The following is a 19,139-nucleotide window of genomic DNA, read 5'->3' as shown; positions in this document are numbered from 1 at the left end:
TCTCAAAGAGAATCAATGACATCACAAGCATGAGCCTTGACTTATGTGTGAATTTGATCTGAGTGAGGGAAAGCTGTGCAGACATCAGCCTCACTCTCTTCTTCAGAATCATCAGAGTCCAGTAAGGTCAAGGTGCCTGGTGCTGACCCAGAATTCAGTTGGTGACCTTGGTCTCTCTAAAATAAGGTCTTTCCCAGGTCTCAGGTGGTCTTAGGCCATGCCCATTGAATAACTAAAGGCTAGGTAAGAATTGAGACAAAAGACAGTCCAATTTACCTTCCCAAAGATATAAATCTGTGAGGGTAAGACCTTCGAAGCCAAAGCACTGGGAATGAAAAGACAAAAGCTAAGATAGGCCCTGTCCTCTTGAAGCTTTTGTTCTAATAAGACATAGGAGAAGGGAGGATCAGAACAATTGAGGCAATAAGAGTATAACTAGGGTGAGGAAATTTTTTAAATTTATTTATTTAACTTTTAACATCCATTTTCACAAAATTTTGGGTTATAAATTTTCTCCCCATTTGTCCCCTCCCCCCACCCCTAAACAACGAGCATTCTGATTGCCTCACTAATCTGCCCTCTCTTCTATTATCCCTCCCTTCCCTTGTCCTCATCTTCTCTTTTGTCCTGTAGGGCCAGGTAACTTTCTATACCCCTTTACCTGTATTTCTTATTTCCTAGTAGCAAGAACAGTACTTGACAGTTGTTCTTAAAATTTTGAGTTCCAACTTCTCTTCATCCCTCCCTCCCCACCCATTCCCTTTGGGAAGGCAAGCAATTCAATATAGGCCATATCTGTGTAGTTTTGCAAATGACTTCCATAATAGTCATGTTGTGTAAAACTAACTATATTTCCCTCCATCCTATCCTGCCCCCCATTGCTTCTATTCTCTCTTTTGATCCTGTCCCTCCCCAAGAGTGCTGACTTCAAATTGCTCCCTCCTCCCACTGCCCTCCCCTCCATTATCCCTCCCATCCCTCCTATCCCCTTCTCCCCCACTTTCCTGTATTGTAAGATAGGTTTTCATAACAAAATGAGTGTGCATTTTATTCCTTCCTTTAGCTGAATGTGATGAGAGTAAACTTCATGTTTTTCTCTCACCTCCCCTCTTTTTCCCTCCACTAATAAGTCTTTTACCTGCCTCTTTTATGAGAGATAATTTGCCCCATTCCATTTCTCCTTTTCTCCTCCCAATATATTTCTCTCTTACCCCTTAATTTCATTTTTTTAAGATATGATCCCATCCTATTCCATTCAGTCTGTGCTCTGCGTGTGTGTGTGTGTGTGTGTGTATGTGTGTGTGTGTAATCCCACCAACTACCCAGATACTGAAAAGTTTCAAGAGTTACAAATATTGTCTTTCCATTTAGGAATGCAGACAGTTCATCTTTAGTAAAGTCCCTTATGACTTCTCTTTGCTGTTTACCTTTTCATTCTTCTCTTCATTCCTATGTTTGAAAGTCAAATTTTCTTTTCGGCTCTGGTCTTTTCATCAAGAATGTTTGAAAGTCCTCGATTTCATTTAAAGACCATTTTTCCCCCTGAAGTATTATACTCAGTTTTGCTGGGTAGGTGATTCTTGGTTTTAGTCCTAGTTCCTTTGACTTCTGGAATATCTTATTCCACGCCCTTTGATCCCTTCATGTAGAAGCTGCTAGATCTTGTGTTATCCTGATTGTATTTTCACAATACTTAAATTGCTTCTTTCTAGCTGCTTGCAATTTTTTCTACTTGACCAGGAAACTCTGGAATTTGGCCACAACGTTCCTAGGAGTTTCTCTTTTTGGATCTCTTTCAGGTGGTGATTGGTGGATTCCTTGAATACTTATTTTGCCCTCTGGTTCTAGGGCACTTTTCCTTGACAATTTCATGAAAGATGATGTCTAGGCTCTTTTTGTGATCATGGCTTTCAGGTAGTCCCATAATTTTTAAATTGTCTCTCCTGATTCTATTTTTCAGGTCAGTTGTTTTTCCAATGAGATATTTCACATTATCTTCCATTTTTTCATTCTTTTGGTTTTGTTTTGTGATTTCTTGGTTTCTCGCAAAGTCCTTAGCCTCCATCTGTGCCATTCTAATTTTGAAAGAACTATTTTCTTCAGTGAGCTTTTGAACCTCCTTTTCCATTTGGCTAATTCTGCTTTTGAAAGCATTCTTCTCCTCATTGGCTTTTTGAACCTCTTTTGCCAATTGGGTTAGCCTATTTTTCAAGGTGTTATTTTCTTCAGCATTTTTTTGGGCCTCCTTTAGCAAGGTGTTGACCTGCTTTTCAAGCTTTTCTTGCATCTCTCTCATTTCTCTTCCCAGTTTTTCTCCACCTCTCTAACTTGATTTTCAAAATCCTTTTTGAGCTCTTCCATGGCCTCACCCCACTGAATATTTATTTTGGATGTTTGGGATACAGAAGCCTTGATTTCTATGTCTTTCCCTGTTGGTAAGCATTGTTCTTCCTCATCAGAAAGGATGGGAGGAGACACCTGTTCACCAAGAAAGTAACCTTCTATGGTCTTATTTTTTTTCCTTTTCTGGGCATTTTCCCAGCCAGTTACTTGACTTCTGAGTTTCCTTTCCATGCCCACCATGCCTCCAGATCCACCCAGCTAGCGCTTGGGGTCTGAGATTCAAATGCTGCTTCCCAACCTCAGGGCTTTCGCCAAAGGCAGGGCTGCTATTCAGTGTGAGATTAAGTTCAGGTGCTCAAGTGGGAGCAGGGCCAGCACCCAGGCTGAGTTCCCTCAGGGGCTTTATGCTGAGACCTTCAACAATGGATCTGAGCTCCTGTCTGCTTTGGGAGCCCCTGTCTGCTGCTGCCTCCGCTGCTGCCTTCTGAGGGGGCCTGATTTATGGGGACACCCCACTCCCCTCTTGGCCAGCCAAAGAGACTCTCTCACTGACCTTTAGCACCTGTGGGTGGAGAGATCTTTGCGGCTGCTGGAGATTCCATCCCTGGAGCCTTCTCGGATCTGCTCCTCCCAGTGCCTCCCAGCCAAGGCAGGGCTGGGCTCAGCTCCAGTCCAGTGCGCAACGGACCTTTTGGGTCAGTCTCTCACGGCTCTCTGAAACAGAAATCTCCTCCACTCTGCTGTTGTGTGGCCTCTGCTGCTCCAGAACTTGCTGGGAGTTCTTCTTTACAGGTATTTTATGGGCTGTGGGTTCGGAGCTAGCATATGTGTATCTTTCTACTTCGCCATCTTGGCTTCTCTCCCCGGGTGAGGAAATTTAAACTCTGCTCCAGAGTATTGTGTTTGTCCTTCATTTTCAAAGAGGGCCATGACATCAGCAAAATGATGACATGACTTGCAGTTGACTTTGATTTGAGTGAAGGAGGATTGTGCAGGTCACTAGCCTCACTTTCTTCTCCAAAGCCATCTAGATCCAGTAGCCAGATATTCATCAGGATGACTGGAGATAGCCCAGAATGCAATGGGAGACCCTGACCCTTTATGGCTAAGGTTTTTCCAGCTACTCACTTAGAGTGAGGTAATGCCCATTCAGTGAATAGGCCTCTTTAAGAAGTAGTCAAGGAATGGCCCTTTTAATTAGAAAAAAATCAAGCTGGGAGGGGAAGACCCTCAGGATGCTTCCAAACATAAGTACTAATCCTATGCCCTCTGTGTGCCTCAGTTTCTTCATCTGAAAATTGAATGAATTGAACTGAACAGTCTCTAATGACTTCATTCTTTTCCTTCCTTTCATCCCACTCATCCTCACCTCTGATTCAAGGATTGTTTGGGTTGAATTACCTTAAAACCCTTCTCTCTTCTCTTTGATCAGACTGAAATCCAAATACTACCACCAGCCATGACTCCAACCCCTTTCTCCCACTTTCATGCTCACTACAAATTCAGTGACTGGGTAACAAGTCTGAGGGCTTGCTTGGTCATGATAATTGCTTGGTTTAGCAGCTCAGCAGAAATCCACAATCCCTTTTAAATCCCCAACAGGTCCTAGAAAATGAGGGATGTTTATAGCAAAGCATTCAGCAGAAGTAACATGATATCTCCTCTCTCTCTTTCTGTCTCTCTGTCTCTGTCTCTGTCTCTCTGTCTCTCTGTCTCTCTCTTTCTCTATCTATCTATCTATCGATCGATCCATATCTCTCTCATCTCTCAAGTCTCTCCTCTCCATCATCCATACCTTTCCTCCTCTCAATCTCTTTCTCTTCTCTTTCCAATTTTCTCTCACTCTTGCTTGTCTCTCTCTTACTTCCCCTCTCTTTCCATCTGTCTTCCCTTCCCCCATCTCTCCTCCCAACCCATCTCTCTCCCTCTCTCTTTTCTAACACCTTCTCTCTACCTCTGTGTGTATGTCTCTTGCTCTCTCTTCCTTTTCCCCCTCTCCATCTGTTTCTGCCTAGCCTTCCCTCCTCCTCTCCTTCTCTTGGCCCTGTTCTCTCCCATCTCCCCACAGTCTCAGGAACCTGATGGATGGAACAGGTGTTGTATTCATCATCTTTGCACACAACTGAAATCGACAAGTCTTGGAATAAAGAGGCCACCCCCTTCTCCAATGGCAAACTGGTTCTAAATGAATGAATATTGGTTTTGCTCTGTTTGTTTTTAATTTGCTTCCATCCTTTGATTTCTTTCTCTGCAAACCTGGATAAGCAATGCTAGCAGAGGGACTGCTCCTGGAGCAGCGGAATTGATTAGGCAGGCTCAGGGTCTCTGTGTTTTGCTTACTTTGTTTTCTTTGGGTTTCTTCTCATCCCTGCTTCTTTCTAACACCCCCCACACACACACAATCCTCCTGCCTTTACAGAATCCAATCAGTCTTTCTATCTAGAGATAGCCCTGCCTGAGGAAATAGTACAGGTAGGTTTCATGTCTGACTCACTCTGCAACATTAGACATGACTTTTGTCCTCAGTTTCTCTCCTTTGTAAAATGCAGAGAGCCATGTCTTTAGTTCCTTCCTCTCAAAAACTGAGAGGAAGGAGTGGTCAGAAGACTCTAAGCTAGAGGGGACTTTAGAGATGATCTGGCCCCAGGATCCTTAATCTACAGGCCACTGAATTTGTTGTTGTCTTAATATTTTGATCTTTATTTCTATAAAATTGGTTTCTTTTGTCATCCTATATATATTATTTTATGCTTTTAAAAACACTCTTCTGACTTACCCAGATTGCTGCCAAAGGGACCCATGACATTGAAAATGGTTAAGAAAAAAGAAAATAAGGGGGCGGAGCCAAGATGGCGGAGTAGAAAGACGCACATACACATAGCTCCGAACCCATAACCCATAGAACGGCTACAGGGAAGTAACTCATGGCGAATTCTGCACCCAGAGGCCACGGAACATTGGAGCGAGGGAGATTTCTGTTCCGGAGAGACCTGCAAACCTCTCGCGGGGGGTCCTTCGCGCTGTGGACTGGGTGCTGGGACTGCGAGCTGAGTGCAGCCCTGCCACGGCCGCGGCACCGAGAGGAAAAGATCCGAGCGGGCTTCGGGGACGGGATCTCCAGCGGCCGCACAAGTCCCTCCGCCCACAGGTGACGGGGGTCGGTGAGAGAGTCTCTTTGGCGGGTCGAGAGGGGAGTGGGGTGCCCCCATAATTCGGGCCCCCCCGGGAGGTAGAAGCTGAGAGGCAGCTGCAGACCAGGACTCCCCAAGCGGGCGGGAGCCTGAATCCATTGTGGAAGGTCTGTGCATAAACCCCCTGAGGGAACTGAGCCTGAGAGGCGGCCCTGCCCCGACCTGACCACCTGAACATAATCTCATACTGAATAGCAGCCCTGCCCCTGCCAAAATCCCTAAGGCTGGAAGCAGCATTTGAATCTCAGTCCCCAAACTCTGGCTGGGAGGATCAGGAGGCGAGGTGGGTGTGAGGAGAATATTCAGAGGTCAAGTCACTGGCTGGGAAAATGCCTAGAAAAGGGAAAAGAAATAAGACTATTGAAGGCTACTTTCTTGGAGAACAGGCATTTCCTCCCTTCTTTTCTGATGAGGAAGAACAAGGCTTACCATCAGGCAAAGACACAGAAATCAAAGCTTCTGTGTCCCAGCCCACCCAATGGGCTCAGGCCATGGAAGAGCTCAAAAAGAATTTTGAAAATCAAGTTAGAGAGGTGGAGGAAAACCTGGGAAGAGAAATGAGAGAGATGAAAGAAAAGCATGAAAAGCAGATCAGCTCCCTGCTAAAGCAGACCCAAAAAAATGTTGAAGAAATTAACACCTTGAAAACTAGCCTAACTCAATTGGCAAAAGAGGTTCAAAAAGCCAATGAGGAGAAGAATGCTTTCAAAAGCAGAATTAGCCAAATGGAAAAGGAGATTCAAAAGCTCACTGAAAAAAATAGTTCTTTCAAAACTAGAATGGCACAGATGGAGGCTAAGGACTTTGTGAGAAAGCATGATATCACAGAACAAAGAGAGAAGAATGGAAAAATGGAAGATAATGTGAAATATCTCATTGGAAAAACAACTGACCTGGAAAATAGATCCAGGAGAGACAATTTAAAAATTTTGGGACTACCTGAAAGCCATGATCAAAAGAAGAGCCTAGACATCATCTTTCATGAAATTATCAAGGAAAACTGCCCTGAGATTCTAGAACCAGAGGGCAAAATAAGTATTCAAGGAATCCACAGAACACCGCCTGAAAGAGATCCAAAAAGAGAAACTCCTAGAAACATTGTGGCCAAATTCCAGAGTTCCCAGGTCAAGGAGAAAATATTGCAAGCAGCTAGAAAGAAACAATTCAAGTATTGTGGAAATACAATCAGGATAACACAAGATCTAGCAGCCTCTACATTAAGGGATCGAAGGGCATGGAATAGGATATTCCAGAAGTCAAAGGAACTAGGACTAAAACCAAGAATCACCTACCCAGCAAAACTGAGTATAATACTTCAGGGGAAAAATTGGTCTTTCAATGAAATAGAGGATTTTCAAGCATTCTTGATGAAAAGACCAGAGCTGAAAAGAAAATTTGACTTTCAAACACAAGAATGAAGAGAACCATGAAAAGGTGAACAGCAAAGAGAAGTCATAATGGACTTACTAAAGTTGAACTGTTTACATTCCTACATGGAAAGACAATATTTGTAACTCTTGAAACATTTCAGTATCTGGGTACTGGGTGGGATTACACACACACACATGCACACACACACACATACATAGAGACAGAGTGCACAGAGTGAACTGAAGAGGATGGGATCATATCTTAAAAGAAAAAATGAAATCAAGCAGTGAGAGAGAAATATGTTGGGAGGAGATAGGGAGAAATTGAATGGGGCAAATTTTCTCTCATAAAAGAGGCAAGCAAAAGACTCATTAGTGGAGGGATAAAGAGGGAAGGTGAGAGAAAAACATGAAGTCTACTCTCATCACATTCCACTAAAGGAAAGAATAAAATGCACACTCATTTTGGTAGGAAAACCTATCTCACAATACAGGAAAGTGGGGGACAAGGGGACAAGCAGGGTAGGGGGGATGATAGAAGGGAGGGCATGGGAAGGAGAATGCAATTTGAGGTCGACACTCATGGGGATAGGATCAAAAGAGAATAGAAGTAATGGGGGACAGGATAGGATGGAGGGAAATATAGTTAGTCCTATACAACACAACTATTATGGAAGTCATTTGCAAAACTACACAGATTTGGCCTATATTGAATTGCTTGCCTTCCAAAGGGAAGGGGTGGAGAGGGAGGGAGGTAAAGAAGTTGGAACTCAAAGTGTTAGGATCAACTGTAATGTTCTTACCACTAGGAAATAAGAAATACAGGTAAAGGGGTATAGAAAGCTATCTAGCCCTACAGGACAAAAGAGAAGACGGAGACAAGGGCAGAGAGGGAAGATAGAAGAGAGAGCAGATTGGTCACAGGGGCAATTAGAATGCTTGGTGTTTGGGGGGGGAGGGGATAAAAGGGGAGAAAATTTGTAACCCAAAATTTTGTGAAAATGAATGTTAAAAGTTAAATAAATAAATTTAATTATTAAAAAAAAAAGAAAAGAAAAGAAAAGAAAAAGAAAAGAAAGAGGTTAAGAACCTCTAATCCAACCTCATTTTACTGAGGTGGAAGCTGAGGCCAAGAACAGAGGAAAAATTTACCCAAAGCCATCAGATCACATAGTTTAGAGCTAGAACAGACTTTAGGGATGATCTTGTTCAGTTCCCTCATTTTATAGAAGGCCCAGAGAAGGGATATGACTCATCCATGGACAGAGAGGTAGATAGTAAACCATTGGACCAAGTGGTCACTAAGATCTACTTTCAGTCCCAACATTCCATAATATGTGAAAGAACAGAGAAAGTTCAGAGCTCATTAGAGAAAGGCTAGGGGTGAGGAATTATCCCCAGAGTAATAGAAGTAACTGAATATGAAGATGAAATGGAGGAGAGATGCCCTTTGGGAGAAGAGATTGTTAAGGAAAGGGGAAGGGGAGGGGGAATTCTTGAGAACCAGGTCAGAGCAAAGAAGGTTATTATAGACATAGAAAATGGTGGTTGACCTGGCTTGTGATTTAGTGTCTCCACTGTGACACACCTAAATATAGACATACCTGCCCACAGGATGGATACAGTGCACATCTGTATATTAATAATAGCTGGTGTTAATATAGCACTCTCTACAAACTCTTTTCTCAAAGTAACTCAATGAGGGAGGTAAAGCAAGTATTATTATCACAAAACACAAAACTGGGACTCAGAAAACTTAGGGGAGTTGCTTACCAAGGATCCAAAATCAAGTTTTTACTTTATGATGCCCTGTAGCTGATTGGACAGACTTCCCCTCCTCTTCATCTTTATTGATGGACCCTATTTACCTGGCATTTAAGCAGCAACATGGGACAGTTTTAGAGTAGACATTAGGAAGCCCTTGATGACTAAAGTTCTCAGACCTGGAGTCAGGGGCCCACTCTTTTGGAATTTGGAAGAGTTGGAATATGGCAAGGGTTCTTCCCTCCAGAAAGTGTTAGGTTTCAGAGTATTGCTTTTTACCAAGGAACTTCTACTTAATGGTAGAGGAACATATTCTTCCTAGGGAAAGCCCACAACTAGTTTAAGGTAAATTGTCCTCAAAAAGTTGCCCAGTTCTAGACCTGCTTTTGGATCCCCTTGACCCTACAAAAACAACTGGCTCCATACTCTTCTGGAAACCTATTTCTCCTAGACAAGCAACCCAAAGAAAATAGCCACCAGTCTTGGTATTACTAGTTACTTGTCTATGCTTAGAGGAGGGGGATAAACCCCAGCAAGTCAGAAGAAGGTCCTTAAGGACTAAGATTCACATAGGCATGTGTGAGTTCTCACTACCACAAGCTTCTAGCTGCCTTTGCCACTGTAGGAGGCATGGAGGGGATGTTGTTAAGATAAATCCCCTCTCACCTTTATTAGAAATCCAAGGAGAAAAAGAACTAGAAAGAAGTCTTACCAGAGAAGGGCCCAAAGGGAAGGGAGATAGAGCTAGCCACCACACTCTTGAGGGGACCCTCCAATGGATCTGAAAGTGTGGCATAATGTAATGAATGCTGAGATTGGACCCAACTATCCTACCTCTGGCATTTACTACCTATGTGACCTTGGGCAAGTCACTATAGCTCCATTTCTTCATTGTTAAATGAGGAGAGTTGGGCTAAATGAGTTATAAGTCCTTTACAGTTCTATATCTACAGGTCTCTAATAAGCATAAACCCAGGCTATTTCATATACAGACACCACCCTGCAAAGCAAAGATAAGATGCGGTCATGGATCAAGAAAAGAGAAGTATGGAAAATGTCCTCTAGGTTCCTAAAAAAATATCCAACAGAGAGTTATCCAATCCCTACCCACTAAGACACCCCCAGAGGAAAATGGAGCATGTGCCAAGAAGACAGGATCCTAAATTCAAAGCTAGAAGGGACTTTTTGTTGTTTCTAAGTCATTCAGTCATGTCTGGCTGTCCTTTATCCCATGGACCATAACACTTCAGGCCCTTCTGCCATTCAGTATCTGTTGAAGTCTATTCAATTTCATGTTCATTATTTCCATGACACTATCTATCCACCTCACTCTCTTTTGCTCCTGCATTCAACCTTTCCCAATATCAGGGTCTTTTCCAATGTGTCCTGTTTTCTCATTATCTGGCCAAAGTATTTAAGCTTCAACTCGAGTATTTGACCTTCCAGTGAATAATCTGAGTTAATTTCTTTAAGTATTGATTGATTTGATCACCTTGCTGTCCAAAAGACTCTCAAAAGTCTTCTCTAGCACAATTCAAAAGCATTGATTCTGCAGCATGCAGCTTTCCTTATATTCAACTCTCACAGCCATACATTGCTGGAAAAACCATAACTTAGAGCATGCAGACCTTTGTTGTCAAGGGGATAGTTCTGGTTTTGTAGTATGTTCTTCACATTTGCCATAGCTTTCCTTCCAAGAAGCTTGCAAGTATCTTTTAATTTCATGACTGTGGTCATCGTCTGCAGTGATCTTTGAGCACCCAAATATAAAATCTGATACTTTCCATTTCTTCTCCCTCTATTTGCCAGGACCAGCTGCCAGTCTTAGTTGTTGGGCTTATTTTTTAAGTTAAGCTTCAAGCGAACTTTTACATTCTCTACTTTTAGCCTTATCAAGAGGTTTCTTAATTCTTCTCCACTTTCTGCCATCAGAGTGGTATCATCTACATATCTGAGATGGCTGAGATTTGTCCCAGCAACTTTCTCTAGATCTTAATTCATCTAGCCTGGCATTTTGTATGATGTACTCTGAACATAAGTTAAATGAATAAGTTAACAATATACAGTCTTGTACTCCTTTCCCAATCTTAAACCAATCAGTTGTTCTATGTTTGGTTCTAACTTGGTTTGGTTCTTGCTAGTTAGGAAGATAATCTGGCACTCCCATCTCTCTGAGGACTTGCGATTCACACAAACACTTTAGTGTAGTCAATGAAGCAGAAGTAGATGTTTTTCTGGAACTACTTTGCTTTCTCCATAATCTAGCAAATGTTGACCATTTGGTCTCTAGTTTCTCTGCCTCTTAAAAAATAGCCTACTCTTTCGGTACATTCTCAGTTCACTTATTGCTGAAGCCTCGCTTGCAGAATCTTATGCTTAACCTTGCTGGCATGTGAAACAGGTTCAATCATTTAGTACTTTGAACATTTTTTGGCATTACTCTTCTTTAGAATTGGGATATAAACTGATCTTTTCCCATCTAGTGGCCACTGTTGAGTTTTCCAAATTTTCTGGCATATTGAGTACAGCACTTTAACAGCATCATCTTTTAGGATTTTCACAGCATCATCAGCAGGAATTCATCATCACCACTACCCTTAGCTAGAAAGCAATACTTTCTAATGCCCATTTTACTTCATTCTTCAGGATGTATGGCTCTAGATCAGTAACCACACCATTGTGGTTAGATGTTTGATGTTAAGATCCTTCTTGTACACTTCTGTATGTTCTAACCACCTCTCTTTAATCTCTTCTCCTTCTATGAAATCCCTACCATTTTAATCTTTTATCTTGCCCATTTTTGCATGAAACTTTCCCTTGATATCTCTAACTTTCTTGAAGAGAACTCTTCTTCTCCATTGTATTTATTGTTTTTTTCTGTTTCTTTGAATTTCTCATTTAAGAAAACTTTCTCTGTCCTTACTATTCTCTGGAATTCTGCATTCAGTTGGGATATATCTTTCCCTTTCTCCTTTCCCTTTCCCTTCCCTTCCTTTCCTTCATCAGCTATTTATAAAGCCTCATCGAGGCAGCTAGGTGGTGCAGTGGATAGAGCACCACTGCAGTAGTCAGGAGGACCTGAGTTCAAATCTCACCTCAGACACTTGACACTCACTAGCTGTGTGACCTTGGGCAAGTCACTTAACCCCAATTGCCTCATCCTGGTCCATCTCCAGTCATCTTGATGAACATCTGGTCATGGGATTCAGATGACTCTGGAGGAGAAGTGAGGCTGGTGACCTGCACAGCCCTCCCTCACTCAAAACAAAGTCAAGTGCAAGTCATGTCATCATTTCTCTGATGGCATGGTCTTCTTCAGCAACAAAGGATGAACACACACACATAAAGTCTCATCAGACAACTGTTTTGTTTTCTTGTTCTTCTTTTTCTTTGGAATGTTTTCTTCCTGCCCCCTGTACAATATTATGAACCTCTGTCCCTGGTTCTTCAGACACTGTATCTACCAGACCTATTCCTTAAGTCTATTCATCACCACCATTTCATATTCATAAGGGATGTTATTTAGGTCATACCTATATGGTCTGATAGCTTTCCTTACTTCCAATTTAAGTCTAAATTTTGCAATAAGAACCTTGTGATCTGATCCATAGTCAGCTCCAGGTCTCATTTTAACTGATGATATAGAGCTTCTCCATCTTTGGTTGTAAAATATATAATCAATCTGATTTTTATATTGACCATCTGGTGATGTCCATATGTAGACTCTCCTCTGAGTTGTTGATAAAGACTGCTTACTCCAACCAGAGCGTTATCTTGACAAAACTCCGTTGTTATCTGCCCTACCTCACTTTGTACTCCAAGGCCAAACTTGCCTATTATTCCAATTTTTTTTTTATTTCTTTCTTTAGCATTTCAATTCCATATAATGAATGTGACCTCTGTGAGGGGTGAGGGGGTAGGGAGAGAGATATTATTTCTAGAAGATGTTGTAGGCCTTCATAGAATTGAGTAACTTTGGCCTCTTTCATATCATTGTTTGGAATATAGACTTACATTACTGTGACATTGAATGGTTTGCCTTGGATTCAAATGGATATCTTCTGGTCATTTTTGAGATTAGACCCCAGAACTGCTTTTCTTAGCCTTTATTGACTATGAGGGCTACTCCATTTCTTTACTGTAGTATAGGTAATGATCACCTGAATTAAATTCACTCATTTCCATCCATTTAAGTTCACTGACACCCAAGATGTAGATGTTTAATCTTTCCATTCCATTTGACATAGATGTTACATTCCAGGTTCCTACGCAATATTGATCTTTGAAGCATCGGACTTTCCTTTCACTACCAAACGCATCCACAGTTGACCATCCTTTCAGCTTTAGCCCAGCCCCTTCCCTCTTTCTGGAGCTACCTGTAGCTGTTCTCCACTCTTCTGCAGTACTGTACTAGACACCTTTTGACTCTGAGGAGCTCATCTTTCCATGTCATATCTGTTATCATTTCAGTACTGGCCATGGGAATTTCCTGGCAAAAATACTGGAGTGGTTTGCCATTTCCTTCTCCAGTGAATCACCTTTTGTCAGAACTCTCCACTATATTCTGTCCATCTTGAGTAACCCTACACAACATAGCTCATAGTTTTATTGAGCTATGCAAGCGTTTCCACCATGAAAAGGCAGTGATCCAGGAAGGGGGAAGGGACCTTAAGAGTCACCCAATTCAACCCCCTTATTTTACAGTTTAGGAAACTGAGGTCCAGAGATAATAAATGTCTTACCCAAGGTAACACAGGGATTCCAAATTCTGGGATTCCAACTTCTCTGAGTTCTTCCCATTCCACCATACTACTTCCCAGGGAAGGCTAAGGGAGACAGATCCTACCCTGAGACCCCTACCCAAAGTGTCAATAGGGATCTGAGCCCCAAAGGAGCTCTCTCTCTCCCTGTGGCCTGGGCTGTGGGCCAGGCCAGCTCCAGAAAGGGCATGGCCACACTGAGGGGGGGGGGCAGGCATTCTCATCTTAAGTACCTTATTGATTTCTGAGGCTAGCAGCCTGGTGCTGCTCATAAAGTGTATGATTACATTTATGGCTGTGTTCTTATTAAACACAAGGAGAAGCAAAGATGAATCATAGTTGCTGGCCCCCACCCTCTCCAGCCTAGCCTAGTGACTAGGGAGGGAACTGTAGAGTCCCCACTGGCAGAGTTCTAAATCTCAGAACCTCATAAAGTCATATCCACTCAGGAGCAATCCTGCTTCTTCGCAGAAGTGAATAGGAAGATCAGAAGTTTTCCCAAGAGACACAAGGGAGGGAGAGAGGGAGGCCAGATATCACTGATTGGTTGTTTCTGTGGTCAGGAAAACTCAATCCAGTTCTACTCCTTGCATCAGTATGTGAACTTGGGAAAATCACTCTTAGTGGAATAATTGGATTGGGGGCAGAGGGAAGTGGAGGAAGAGAGATATAAAGATCAGCTGATAAGTCTTACTGATTCTACCTCCACTCACATTCATTCACATTCATCACATCCCATTCTATCCACTCACACCACAACTACCCTAATTCAGGCTCTCATCCCTCTCATTTGGGTGACAATAGACTCCTAATTCGTCTCCCTTAACCAGGGTCTCTTCTTTCTAATTCCACACAGATATCAAGGTTCTATTCCTAAAGTACAGATCTGACCATATAAACACATCCTCTTCAGGAAGCTTTGGTGGTTCCATACTCTTCCTGTTGTTCATCCTTCCTTTTAAAAGAAGACCAATGATACCATGTGGTGATCTCTTGACTGGGACATGAATTGGATTTAAGTGAGGCAGAGTTATATAAAGTCATCAGCCTCATCCTCTCTTGTAGAGTCATTGAAGCCCAGTGAAAAGACAAAAGTCAGGATGACTAGAAATGGTCCAGGATGTAGTGGATGACTTTGGCATCTTTGATGTCTGACCAAGCTCTAAGAGCTCCACAGCACCTGCTTCAGCCTCTTTCATGGCCATTGGAACAAATTGTTATCAACCATCCATTTCATCAAGGGGTGTGTTCACAAGTTGGAGTTAGACATCCTTCTAATCCGCTGTTGAATTTGAAGTCCATCAGTTACCCTCAACCTGATTTAGCCTGTCTTCTGAGATGATTTCCCCAAGGTGTGTGGCCACTCCACGTGCTACAACTTCCTGGGATGTATAGGGCATTCAGGGAGGACTAGCACCCCTGGTGTGAGACCTTGCTGAACCCTTTTCAGAGCTGCTCATCCACCTTTGGTGTCCACCTGGCACCCAACTCTCACCTGTGACTCCCTATTAGCTCTTGGGTCAAGTGACACTTTTGTCTGGCATTGAAAATTTTTAACAATCTGAATACCGCCTAGCTTTCCAAGATTATCACATATTAATCCCTCTTACAAACTCTGTATTCTATCTACATGGGTCTACTTGATGTTCCCAATATCCAACATTCCATCGCTTACCTGCCATGCTTGGGTGAACTCCCTCCTCACTTCCTTCTCTTAGAATTCCTGGCTTCCTTCAGAAGTCAGCTCAAGGGCCATCTCCAACAGGAGACCTTTCTCCATCCTAGTTAGCATCTATGCGCTGCCCTCCCACCCCACCCTGACCCACCCCCAAACTACTTCTATATACTTAATATAGACTTTGTGAGGACATGTTCCCACTCCCCCAGCAGAATGTAAGCTCATTCAGGGCAGGACTATTTTGTATTTGTCTTTGTATCTTCAATGTCAATAGATAGATAGATAGATAGATAGATAGATAGATAGATAGATAGATAGATAGATAGATAGACAGATAGATAGATAGACAGATAGATGAGATAGATACACATACATATATACATATATATGTGTATATATATATATACTTACATATATATCAAGAAGACTCTCAGGTTAGGAACATGGGTAAGTGGAAGAATGGTGATACCCTCAACGGGAATAGGAAAGTTAGGAGGGTGGGGAGGGTTTAGAGGAAAAGGTTATCAAGTCTTGTTTTGGACTTGCTGAGTCTGAGAGGCCTATGGGGCATCTAGGTAGAGATGTTCAGTTGGAGCCATGAGACTAGAGTTCAGAGAGAGAAATGAGAGTCGGGCACGTAGATATAGGAGTCATTCATGCAGAGATGCCAGTTGAGTCTATGCGAGTTGATCAAATCACCAAGAAGAAGAATGAAGAGGAGAAAAAAAGAGAAGCGGGCCCAGGGCAGAAGTCACATCATGAAGTCGGGGCCCAGATGATGAGCTTGCAAAGAAAACTAAGGAAGATAGGTTAGACCGTCAGCAGGAGAACCACAGCAGGGAGTAGTACAAAAACCCAGGTACAAAAAAACTTCCAAAGAGGAAAATTGGACCCATAGAGAGACCAGTCCTATGCCCTAATTTTCTCCTGAATTTTGTCCAGTCAATCAACAAGCATTTATTAAACATTCGCTGTGGCAGCAGGGACTGTGATGGTCTCTGAGGATACAAATGTGAAAGTGAGATATCCCTGCCCTCAAAGAGTTTACTCTGCTAAGTGGGGACATGTCCCTCCCCACCCCCACCCTGGCCCTGGCATTTCTCAGGGAACAACAAATCTGAATTAGAGAGGTTGGCCTATGTCCTTGCTCAAGAGACAGAGCTTAAGAGTTGAATTTATAGCTTGCTAAGCTCTTTTCCCACCCTGACCTTACAAAAGAGTCTGAAGGCAGATGTGAGGGGTGCCCGGCACTGAGGCATCCAGAAACACCCCCAGAGACTTTTACTTCTCTTTTCTTAGATCACTGGGCACTTAATACCACACTGATTTTTCAAAGGTAAAATTAAGGGTGGGGAGATTTCTACCCATTTATCTTGTTTCAAAATTGTTCCAACAGTGACTTTTGTCTAGTCATCAACTGCCTCCACAGCAACCACAGATTCACCCCATTTGTCATGTGGGTGCTCCATCTTGAATTTGGAATGAGCATGGGAGCGCTCATGTAACGAGCATGTGCACCCTACCAGGGAAGAAGAGAATGGGAGGCAGGCAGGGGTCAATTGACAGCTCAGAGAGCTCTGAGAGCTATGAGGAGAAGAAGATTGAGGGCAGTAGAAGAGCAAGAAGAAATCTCCCTTAAGGTAGTTGAGGATATATGGTTCAGTAGAAAGAACACTGGCCTAAAAATTAAGAAATCTGGATTTTAGTCCCAGCTCTACAACCAACTTGGGCAAGTATGACCTTGGGCAAGGCCTTAGTGCTCAGCAAGGTGTCTAGCACATAGTTAAGTACTCAGTTGATTAGCCCAGCTGATTTTCCTCCCTGTGGGACTCCCTAAAACAACGAGCTGAACTAGAGGGTTTCCAAGGTCCGTTAGAGCACTGACAATCCAAGATTCTATATAACACAACACTGAATTATAATTTTGCATTTCTTGTTCAAAATTGTGATTTTATTACCATAAAGAGGTCCTGGAGAAGAACTTTCTCTGCAAGGCACCACCTGAGCAGTTTTCAGTCTTAGAATTTCTTGCAACACTGCAAAGTTCAGTGACTGAGCCAGGGTAACACAGCTGGTACAGTATGTATTAGGGGCATGGTCTTCCTGACTCCAAGGCAACCATTCACTCCACTACATCCAATACTACCTTGCACATTACAGGCACTAGTTAAATGTTCACTGAACAGAATTAAACATGCATTAATTCGCCAAGCACCTACTGTGTGCCAGGTGCTAGATATACAAGGACAAAAACAAAACAGTCCCTGCCTTCAAGAACCTTACTGTCCTTTAAGCAAAAATCATAAACCAAGGCACAGAAATTTCCTCCATAGATACAGAAGAACTCAAGATCTTTAGCAACTCTTCTCCTCCCACCTTGTGTTTTCTTTGGGGCAGAGGTTCAAAGTGGAACTCAAACCTGAATCTTTCCCATTGCCAAGACTCCCTCATCCCATAACTGAGCAGTAATTAGCATAACAATTCCTCTACCTCAAAAGACATCTGGGCATAGGTCAATGAGAGTCACAGGTCACCTGGATACCTCCTCTGGTTCTCCGGATCACTTCCTTCCATCAGGTTTAGCGAGTGTAATTAATTCTTTGTCTACTCTATGCCAACAATCTTCTCTAGCTTCTCTTTCTTGTCCCTTTTACCTTGTCCTTCTGTCTCTCTCCAGTCACAAGACCACCATCCCATTTCAGGCCCTTGTCAGCTCCTTACTCATTATTGCATTAGCCTCCTAACAGATGTCCATACACTCAAGTCTTTTCCTTCCCCATCTACCTTTCCACATAATCGCCAAAATGATACTCCCAACGCTCCATCCTCAAGAAGCATCAGCAGCTCCCTATTATAAAATAGAAACTCCTCTGTTTGTAATCTGGGATCCTTCCCAGTCTGTTCCAGACTGTCCAGGCTTAAACCACTTCACTCCTTATCTCACATTCTCCATTCCAGTCAAACTGGCCTTCTTGATGTTTTTCACATGTGGCATTCCCACCTACAAGCCTTTGTACAAGCTGTTCCTCATGACTAGAATGCTCTCCTTCCTACCTCCATCTCTTAGAACTGCTAGCATCCCTCAAGGTCCAATTCTAAGTGCCACCTCTTTCATGCATCCTTTCTTGATCTCTCCCCAGAAGCTAGTGCCCTTCCCTTAAACAGCCCTCAAATGCCCCTCCATCAAATGTACTGGGACTATCAATATTCAGAAATAGCAATATTCAGAGTTATAATTGTGTAAAATATGCTCCTTGGCTCTAGTCTAAGAGAAACACATCAGCCACACTCTAGTAATATGACCTCCTCAGCAGATTTATTGTTCATGCCAATCAGAACCTGGTTTTGTATATATGCAGTTATATAACTGTAGGCAGTTAGGTGGCACAGTGAATAGACACTTGGTCTGCAGTCAGGAAAATATGAGTTCAAATCCAGTCTCATAAACTTTCTAGCTGTGTGATCCTGAGCAAGTCGATTAACCCTGTTTGCCTCAGTTTCCTCATCTATAAAATGAGCTGGAAAAGGAAATGGTGAACCACTCCAGTGTCTCTGCCAAGAAAACCCCAAATGGGATCATGAAGAGTCAGACACAACTCCAATGACTAAACCACAGGAAGAGTCCCTATTCCCCCTCTTCACTCTCCCCTTCCTCTCTTCATGCTCCTCCATCTCCAAAAAAAGTTCCTTGAAAAGGAACTTTCCATTTTTGTCTATTCAGAACTACTACCTGCCTGGCACATAGTAGGCACACTATAAATGCTTGTTGATTGATGGATTATGATAAGAGAGAATATTTTTGGCCAGGATTGGTGGACCTAATCAGAAAACCCACCCTTCACAGTCAAGTCTTCCCCGGATGAGTTGTACTTTTCTGATGTGTTGATCAATCTTGGTTGCTTCAGACATTTATTTTCAATGCCTGTATTTATCTCACCAGTGAGCTGTCTGTCATGCTTAAAAAAAGTTTTCTTTTTTTGGAAGAAAGAAAGACAAATTCAGCTACTTCTAGCTCCTCCTTCAAGTTCCTAAT

This window comes from Notamacropus eugenii, chromosome 2 (assembly GCF_028372415.1).
Source record: "Notamacropus eugenii isolate mMacEug1 chromosome 2, mMacEug1.pri_v2, whole genome shotgun sequence".
Taxonomy (NCBI): Eukaryota; Metazoa; Chordata; class Mammalia; order Diprotodontia; family Macropodidae; genus Notamacropus; species Notamacropus eugenii.
This window is presented reverse-complemented; position numbering follows the sequence as displayed.